This window comes from Rhinolophus sinicus, chromosome 13, assembly GCF_057876585.1.
Source record: "Rhinolophus sinicus isolate RSI-liver-muscle chromosome 13, RSI-T2T, whole genome shotgun sequence".
Lineage (NCBI taxonomy): Eukaryota > Metazoa > Chordata > Mammalia > Chiroptera > Rhinolophidae > Rhinolophus > Rhinolophus sinicus.
Genome location: NC_142513.1, coordinates 27,694,477 through 27,704,946, shown reverse-complemented (window position 1 = coordinate 27,704,946; position 10,470 = coordinate 27,694,477).

Here is a 10,470-nt window from a genome sequence, read left to right as displayed (position 1 = left end):
GGTGAAGTTCAAGCACTAAGAGGCACCACTGGAGATTCAAGTTGGGGCGTTTATTCTCCCCGCTACATCCCTGAGTGGCCAGTGGGTGTGTCCATTTAGGGAACGCACAGCTCCTGTCAGGTAGTCCTTTCTTTTAGTCCGAGTTCCATAACTACTAGCACCCTTGCCCTTCAGGCCCAGATATGATCATCTTCCCCACTCTTACCGACCCAGAGGTGCTTCATCGCCCCTTACCGAATTCCCTTATGCCTGTCCATACCTTCGTAGACCGTTCCTTCATTACGCTCTTCCGCACTTACCCCGTTTAAATATGCCACCAGCTTCTTGTCAGGACCTTAACTGACATGGTGATTTAGTGGTTCTTAACTGAGGCATCAGGGGGCATTTGGCAAAGTCTGGAGACATTTTTGGCTTTCAAAACTGGGGAGATGTTGGGGCGGCCGGATGGCTCAGTTGGTTAGAGCGCGAGCTCTTAACAACAAGGTTGCCAGTTTGATTCCTACATGGGCCAGTGAGAAGCAATGGCTTGAGCTTGGAGCTGTGCCAGCGGTGGACAGCTAGTTGGCTCAGTGGTTAGAGTGAGGTGCTTATAACACCAAGGTCACCGGTTTGAGTCCCACATGGGCCAGTGAGCTGCGCCCCCCACAACTAGATTGAAAAACAATGATTTGACATCCTGGAAAAACACACTGTTCCCCAATATTCCCCAATTTAAAAAAAAAAAAAAGAAGTACTGGGGAGATGCTATTGGCCAGTGGGTAGAACCCATGGAAGGCTGCTAAATATCCTACAATGCACAACAAAAAATTACCCAGTCCAAAATGTTAACAATGCTAAGGTTGAGAAAATGTACAATAACTGAACATATGACCAAGAAACAGCACAAATCCATGACATATAAATGGCCTCTTCAACAAAGAATATTAGGGACAGTTAGAGCTTAACCACTTTTAAACAAACAAATGTTATCTTCCCTTTGTATCATATGCTAAAATAAATTTCAGAAAGATTGAAAAGGTCACAGACTCAGCAGAAATGCAAACTCCAAGCATACCATGTTTCCCCGAAAATAAGACCTAGCCAGACAATCGGCACTAATGCGTCTTTTGGAGCAAAAATTAATATAAGACCCAGTCTTATTTTACTATAAAACCGGGTCTATAATATAATATAATATAATATAATATAATATAATATAATATAATGTTTTATAATACCAGGTCTTATATTAATTTTTGCTCCAAAAGATGCATTAGAGCTGATTGGCCAGCTAGGTCTTATTTTCGGGGCAACACGGTATTAACTTTTTATCATAAAACTCAAATTTCACTTTTAATTACTATAACATTATTCACTTTTTATTTATTATTACAGTTATCTCCTGCTTAACATAACTTACTTGTTTCAAATGATCAAATATTCTGTGTGAACAAATATTTTAAATTGTCAAAATATATGTTAATGTCAACCTGAAACCCCCCAAGCATAGCAAAACATAGTAAAATTTCTACATGTAAATTTAAAAACTATCATATTCAGATGTAAATGCTTAAATCATGGCTTCCCAATTTAAAAACAATTAATGAGGTTGTTAACCAATTACCATCAATCCATTAGCATGGGCTCTCACTGTTTTGTTGACATTTGGTGTACTTTCCTAAATGCCCATTTGTGCCTCTGGCATACTAATTGCATCTGGAATATAATTCAAAAGTGTTCTTGTGTAACATATTGTTACTGCTGTATTGAGCTTTGGGGATGTAAACATAATTTTTCCTATAACCAGTTACCTGAAAAATGTTGTATTGAGAGATTTGTATATCCTATGACATTTGGCTGCTAAAAACCCAGAAAATGTTAACCAGATAAACATTTTGTGACCTACAATTGTTCACCCCCTACTTCAGTATCCCATTATTAGCTGAGGCAGTCAGTTCTAGCAGAACTGAGGCAAGTGACACAAGGAACCCGCTGGATGGCATGGTACAGCATCCTCACACTATTAGAATCATACTATGAGGTCTGACAATTAAGTTCATGAACTTGCCACCATGTGCTAACATTGGCAGCACTGTACAAGCAGCTCAGTAAGGTTTCATAACCTTGGCAAATCAGTGTCTCACAACTGTGCTTGTGTCGACGTGTGGCAGTGTCTTGCTGAGTGGCGTTCATTATTGTTGTTGTGTGCTTTTGTGTGCTGTTGTGAGCATGTCTGAGCTTGAAGTAGAGCAACGAACAAACATTAAATTTCTTGTTAAACTTGGCAAGAGTGAAAGTGAAATCAGGGACATGTTATGGGGTGTTATGGGGATAATGCCATGAAGAAAATGGCAGTGTACAAATAGATTAAATGTTTTTCTGAGGGGAGAGAATGCGTCACTGATGAAGAGAGTTCAGGGTGGCCAGTAAGGAGAACTGACAAAAACATTGCAAAAATTCATCAAATTGTGCATCGAAATAATTGGCTGACTGTGAGAAGCATAGCAGACCAAGCAGACTGATAAACAGGAAAATCTTAACTGAAAATCTTGGGATGAGAAAGGTGTGTGCAAAAATGGTGCATCACGACAATGCACTGACTCACACAGCACTGTCTGTGAGGGAGTTTTCAGCCAGTAAACAAATAACTGTATTGGAACTCCCTCCCTACTCACTGATCTGGCCTCCAATGACTTCTTTCTTTACCCAAAGACAAAGAAAATATTGAAAGGAAGACATTTTGATGACATTCAGGACATCAAGGGTAATACGACGACAGCTCTGATGGCAATTCCAGAAAGAGTTCTGAAGAGTCCACCCCTTTGAAGAGTCCACCCCTTTGAAGTGTGGACTAGGTGCTGGCATCGGTGCATAGCTTCCCAAGGGGAGCACTTCGAAGGTGACCATAGTGATATTCAGCAATGAGGTATGTAGCACTTCTTCTAGGATGAGTTCACGAACTTAATTGTCAAACCTCATTCTCTTTGGTAATTTGGTTGGCTTTTCATTTGCAAAAGACAAAAGCCCAAGTACAACATGCTTTATCTTCAGGGCCAGAAGCAATTACACTCCTACCTGGTTTCTCAACTGCAACAATGGGACAATGTGCAAAAAGTAATCAACGCAATAATGAAGGGGACTGCCAGAGTGACCTGCATCAGGAAACATGAGCACTTGCAATGAATTCTTATTTTTCTCTTCATGAAAGTGTTTCCCTTGCCTGTTGTTTTGTTGTTGTTGTTGTTGTTGTTTTTGTTTTATATCTTGCATTTTGGAAATTATAATAGTTGCCAAGAGAGGAAGCTAAAAAGAACAATATTATAAGAAAAGCAGAATCTATCTGTGGACATTTGATAATCTAGCTAAACATGAATTTTCTCCATTGCAAAGCAGCAACCTTCAAATGTTAGTACTAAAACCCAATGGATTATTTCTCTTTACTGTTAGACTAATGTCCCAACATTTTCACAATGATCACACACTTTCATCTTCTTTTCACCTGTTTTGATTAGTGCTATATTCAATTTTGATGATTTCTGTTATGACTTCAAAGCCCACATTCATCTAATTAGTGGTGAGTGGTCAGGAGTTATTAATATATTAGAAACCTTGGTTGCTGTGGTTTACTAACTAATCCAGTTATGCTAATTTACACCTGCTTGCACTTGGCATTCAGCTTGCCAACACGTAGGTCCAAATATCCCCCTTAGTTAACCTGAGATCTACATCTGTTAGGTCAATTTCTCCTTCAAGGAAGGTCCTTCCTGACTGAATATAATAAAAGTTGAACAGCTTTTCTTTACATGACTGATTATTCTTAGCTTGTCTCTATCAGATCACCACTAATTCATGGGTTTTGAAATAAGTTTAAAGAGTTGCTAACCAATGTTTGCAGCATTTTGAAAAAATAAAATAATATAAAACAGAAGAGAAAACATTAGATTGTGTCCAAGGAGTAAGATTAATATTAATTCAATAAACTTTTGTTTCAGTTGTACATATGGATGCATGTATCTATATAAAAGGTATCTATAACAATGCATTTTTAAAATTCTGGATAACAATCACAGGAAGTTTGAAAATCACTGATCTAAATCATTTTTAATATTTTCTCCTATGCTATATTACAATCAATACTATGACATCTGCTACAGTTCCCCACATTTTCAACTGACCACAGCTTCATTCAACAAATATGCACCCCATTTCTAACAGACATTGTCAGTGTCCAGAACATGCTTTGACACATACTATGTGCTCAATAATTATTTGGTAAAGAAACTCACAATTGAGGGTTAGTATTTTACTGACATGAAACATTTCCTGGCTGTTCCTAGTCTTGGATAAAAAGAAAATGAACTAATACCCGTAATAGTAAAACCTGGATTAACTAGTACCCAACTGGTTCTGGGCCCGCTACCAGAATTCTACTTTATTATTTGCTTTCATCAGAAGCAGACAAGACACAAGGATAAACGTTTCTGTTGAAATTTTAGCTTGGGAATGTTTCAGGGTTTTGGAATACTGAAATCATTAGATATTTTAGTCCAATAATGTACAACTACAACACTATAAATCTTATCACCTGGGCAGAACAAGAGATCCTTACTCATCAGAGAAATACTTACTGTGTTTAGCATACTCAATTATAAGTCAAGAAAGGGGACCAACATACTCCATACTCTATAAAGGTTTCCAGCAAAAATAATGTCAAAACACAAAGGGTTTTCCATTTAACATTGAGTTACTCAGAAGATGTCATTCCCCCCTGATGGCAAAGATTAGAAGTCAGTACAGATCTTATGTTTATGGAGTACCTACCCTCGTGTTAGGCAGAAACCGTTCAGTAGTTTTCCATGTTTCATTTTAATTTAGTCTTCAAAAAAGCTGTGACACATAGGTATTTTTGTTCTCATAGCAAAGAATCGGAAAGTGAGTTTCAGTGAGGTTAGGTAACTGCCTAAGGTCACCCACTTAATGATTAGTATATCCTAGATTTAAACTTTCTCTCAAGCCCATTTTTTAAAAACTATACCATGATACCTACAGATATAAGGAAACTGGCTGGTCTAAGCATTCATCAGAGAGTTACAAGCTTTGGCCATACTAATACTATATTCTCCAAACATGACTTTTGGCACATTAGTGCCTTCGCCTGGCTATTCCCTCCCCCTTACTTCTGAATTTCCTCTGTCCAATCCCTTCCTGTGACATTAGAATCAACCCCGACAGAACCTGTCTTGACTAAGGCAAATTAATTATTATATATGCCCGGACTTTCTTAATCGCAAGCAAAAACCTAATTCATGCCAGCTTAAGCATAAAAGCACTAATAGCCAGAAAGTGCAGGGTCGTGAGGACCTAGCCTCTCTATCTGTCTGTTACGTGGTCCTCTGTGTTGTTCCCATCAAAAAACAAGATCTTGCCTCCTCATCCATATGGAGGCCACTCATGCCAGGCTTCCATCCTTACAATTCCAAGTCCAGGAAAGTAAGAAAAGAATCTCTCCCCAAAGTTTAAACCAAGACTTATACCTGATTTTCACAGTCATGTGCCCTTCTCTGAAACAATTACTGTGGTGAGCAGGATGCAGCGCTCTGATTGGCCAGGCCAGGGTTAAGTATCCAACTTTGGAATCAAGGCTGTAGTCAAGATCACCTAAGAGTAATTCCCTAGAGGACAATATGGGCACTATTCCCAAAAATAAGTCTCAGAAAAGATAGTTCTCCACTATAACCATTGGGCACCTCTGCCATTTTTTCATATCTCTAAGATAGCCCTTATCACATTGTAAAGTTTTATGTGTTTGTCTCTCCTCCATCAGCTTTAATTATAATTTTACTTTCACACATAAATAGTAATTGGAAAACACTTTCCCTCAGGTCAATTTATCAACATTCAAACTTCAATTCAATTACCTAATACATTCTATCATAGTCAGTAAATTTTAATCATTAGTCTACTGAAAAACTCTTAGGTCCCACATCAATAATAATAATAGTCAAAGCATTAATTATGATTATTGTAGCTAGTATATGTAGTACTTATTACATGCCAGATACTATGCCAAGTGTTTTACACACATTGTTTTTTTTCATCCTCACCACAGCCCGTGAGGTAAGCATTACCATTATCCCTAACATATCCCTAACAGATGGTAAAACAGACGTTAAAACTTCAACATACTGACTCAAATTCACTACGTCAATATGTGGAGGAGTCAGATTCTAACTTAAGTTTGAGTCTGGAAAGCCATTCTGTTAACTAGTATGTAAACTTCCTTTGACTCATTCCTTTGTTACTATCATCAATTAAATCCAAATAGTCCCCTCTTCTCAGAGGTCTCCAAATACCCCCACAGGAACCATGCTATTAATTTCACAATATCTATAGTTAGGTTCTTCATCGTGTGAGTGGTGATGCTGAGGCTTTCAGATAGAAAGAATTTAGTATTGCCCTGCTAGGGTTCATCTCAACGAAATCCCATTTTTCTGCCCCCTGTTTCTGTCCAGTTCACTGGGATATTAAACATATAATGTTTATATGTTTATGTGTTTAATGGGAATATTATATATATATATATATATATATATATATATATATATATATATATATATATATATATATCATGTTATGGAGAACAAACTACTAATGAGGTAAAAGTGCATTTACTATATTAACTTGGAAAGCGTTTTGACTTCCAGGCCATCTAAAAAGTCTTTCCCTCTGTGAAACCTCACCACTTTAGAAGACCAAATGCTAGTAATGGAAAAAATGATTCAATTGAAATAAGAACATTGTACAGGAGAAAACAAATCTGGGATCAATAGGTTGAGGTTTTTCTACAGTATTTCAAGGATCCCTGGTAATTACCAAATGTTTCAGTAGCAACAGAAGTTAGGTAAACAAAGGACAGAAGTGTACCTTACTCTCAAAATAATCTGAACAATTATGACTCAGAAAGGAGTCATACTGCAGACTTTGAGAAATCAGCACAATGTGCTCTTGTGGCCGAGAAGGCTGCAGTATCCTGAACATCATCAGAAAATTGGAAACAGAGCATAAAACTTAATCCGTCCCATCTATGGAAACATGGCTTACCCACACCTGGAGTCATGAGTATCATTTGGTCATTACAGCTCAAGAAAACCGAGAACTGGCAAGGAGACAACCAGAGAAGAGCTATTAAATTGGACAAGGAGCTTCTTTATGAGAACAGACTAAGAAATAGTATTCTTCAGTTTGGAAAGACAAAGACTTTAAAAGAATATAGCAAAGAGTCTAAAAGCATAATATGTTTGGCTAGCAAGAATACAAAGTTTACCCTCAACATTTTAAAAAAGTTAAATTTAAGGGTAATAGGAAAAAATTTATCTGTGATTAATAAGCATATCAAGTTTATTATCCCAAGAGGTGCTGCAGGTCACAAAAATAAGTAATTTCAAAAGACGACTTCATTGATAACTCCATGAGTTTAGTCAGAAAGCCAAGAAGCAATTGATGGTAAATTTATGATAGGTTACTAAAGACCAGAGATTGATAGTCTGTGTTTTTAGCTCTAACATTGACTTGAAAAGCAACCATGAAATTATTTCCACAAGACAGTCTTTCTTACTATTGATAAAAATAGAAAACTAAACTCTTAGGTTAGAAAAGTTAACTAAAACTGGCAACCCTTAAGGCTCTGTCAGGGTCTTTCTCAGGACTAAAGTTCCCCTCCCCTATTAGTAATATCTGTCTCTAACTAAACTCAGTTAACGCTGGATGCTCTCTTTCCAACAGTTGTTCAGAATTATATGAATGGAATCCAGAAATCCTTCACGGTAGTGAAGATGACATATTAAAAAGCCATATGACTAGTTGATTATGTTGGAACAACCTGTGATTCCCAGTGATGTCTCCCAATTTTTGTGCATATTCTCATTTCTGTGCATGTTCTCCTCATTCCACTGCCATCTCTTGTTGGAAGCAAGACAATGGTAACAAGTATATTCAGAGCTTTTCTACAACATTATAAAAATTATCTATTCCCCCAAAACAACTCATAAAAGAGGCTGAGTACAACACATTCTTGATGGGCCGGTTATCCAAGTGTCATAATGTCTTGGGTTTATGAGATAATGCTTCTTTTCACAACCCAGACAGAGGTAGGAGAGAAAATCTTGAAGGCAGTTTCAACGATCGATTTACATTTGCCTTGCTCTGTCACCTGAAATGCTATTGTGCCAATAGACATTTAATGAACTGACTTAGAAAGGTCAGAAGTAAAGCTATCCAGAAAGTGTGCAATGAAGGAGCAATCACAGAAGAAGATCAGAATGCACTTATAGAAAAGCATGGATTTTTCAGCTTTGCATATTATTTTATTTTAATTGAGGCCCCAAGTCTTTAGAAGATCACCTGCTGGCAATTTAAGAAAATAATGAAGCAACAGTTTAGTTCCAAACATTCCTCAATAAAACAAACTCCAGGTTTCAGGGCCGTGTGTGTTAGCTACTGCTATATTAAATAGAAGAAAACAAGCCTGTTATAAGGAGACATCGTATGTTTGGCTAATGTCTACATGTTCTTTCCAGTATGCTGTGATTAAAATGACATCTCCAGAGGTGGACTTGTTTGTTTGTAAGATTGTTGCTTTAATTTGGTCATTATTTCTAAAGTTTCCAGGAAAAAAAGCCTGAAGCATAGTTTCCCCCTTAATGTGTTTCATTCTTTAAACATTTACTACTACTAGCCCTAGAATCCAGCTTCCCTGTTGTTTGGGGGATGGTTGGCTGTTTCCCAAGAAGGCAGTTTGATGACTCCAGGACACCAAGTACCCAGAATGGTTCGGCTGGGTAATTCAGTAAGTGCCAGGCATTCTCCCTCAAGACTATTAAATGTGAACCTTACATTCTAATATAAATGAACAAAAGCTATTTTAACAGTGGACCCTTAATAGTGTAAATTGCAGCCACACAAATGGAAGAGACTGACAATCCAATAGCCAATTACATTTAGTTTTGAAACAAGTTACATATTCATTTCAAGTAAATTGGCCTTTCTGATTATGATTGCTTGGGAACAGGGCCATGGAGGGGTAGAAAATAAAAGATCTCAGGAGGATTCCAGGCAATGAAACCAGATTCCAATCCACTAATGGTGCTGTTAGGGGAAGGGAGCACAGATGCAGCAGCAGTACATTCCCAGATATTTCAATCCTTGCACAGCCATCATTTCCAGTGTTTTTGCCCATCAAATACCATAAAAGGTTTCTGCTAAAGAATAAAACTGGCTGATTAGATTTCACTGCCTTGCCACTTGTCAACCTACCCTTCAAAGAAATGATGCTGCTAAAACTGACAGGCCCACCCAAAGAAAGTCAAGGCAGCCATTTGTCTTAATGAAACTCAGGGACTTTGAAATAATCTCATCTGGAAAATTCAGAATTTATTCTAAAACCTTTTCCACAATTGCTTTAAGACTTTATGGTAAATTATCCCAAGCTTCAAGTTCAAAGATAAGAGATTTAAAATGCAAGTAATTTATATATCTTTCATTTTTCTTTCAGTCAAGGTAGCTGCTAAGATTTGTCTTTACTTCATAATAAACCACTCTATGAGGCAAGAATTATTCATAATTTTATGAATATATATGAAGCAACCGAGGGTCAGAGACCTTAAGTAACTTGTCCAGGGTCACACAGCTAATTAGGAGCAGGTCTAGAATTTGATTAATAGTTAGATTCACCATTGGAAGGAGAACCATTGATCTTTGTCAACAAATACCTTGGTATGAAGTACATTCCCAATGTTTTAAGGTTCCTTTAGAAAAATCCAAAGTCAACCACACTTGAATGCTCTTGACAATAAACAACATTTCACACATTTTTCAGATGTGCATTGAGTGCCTCCTACATGTAAGGCACTATTCTAGGCACTGAACTGAGGGCTGGGTAGTATTCTCTCTGGACTTTAGAACTTTAGAATTTAAACAGACTGTGAAAATGATCAACCCTGAACATCACATTTTTATATTAAAATATTCAAAGCTCAAGACACTAAATTGCTGGCTCATACTCAACAAGTAGAATTGAGACTAGAACTCAGATTCCTGAAATCTAGAACAGTGCTTCTTCCGTGATACAATTCTGAGAGGTACAAGTCTTTGCCCTGAAGGAACTTGCAATCTCACTGGGAAGACAGAATGCAAAACCACAAAGTGATAAATAAGGGTGTACAATTTAAATTCCAACAAAGATAGCAGGGCCAGTCACCACAAGAATACATTATGAGTAAATAAGGGTAATGATTCAGGAGTGAGAATTTAATGTAGGCAGGAAAGTCATAACCAAGGAAAACATAAACTTGGACATGTGGAGAGCCATCAGTGGAAGATACGTGGGGATTCCTTATGTGGTGGGAATTTTGTAAGTAAAAGTATAGCAGCAAGAAGAGTAAGATACCGTGGGGATCTAAGCAGGGCTACTATGAGCCTTTTATCCTTGATAAT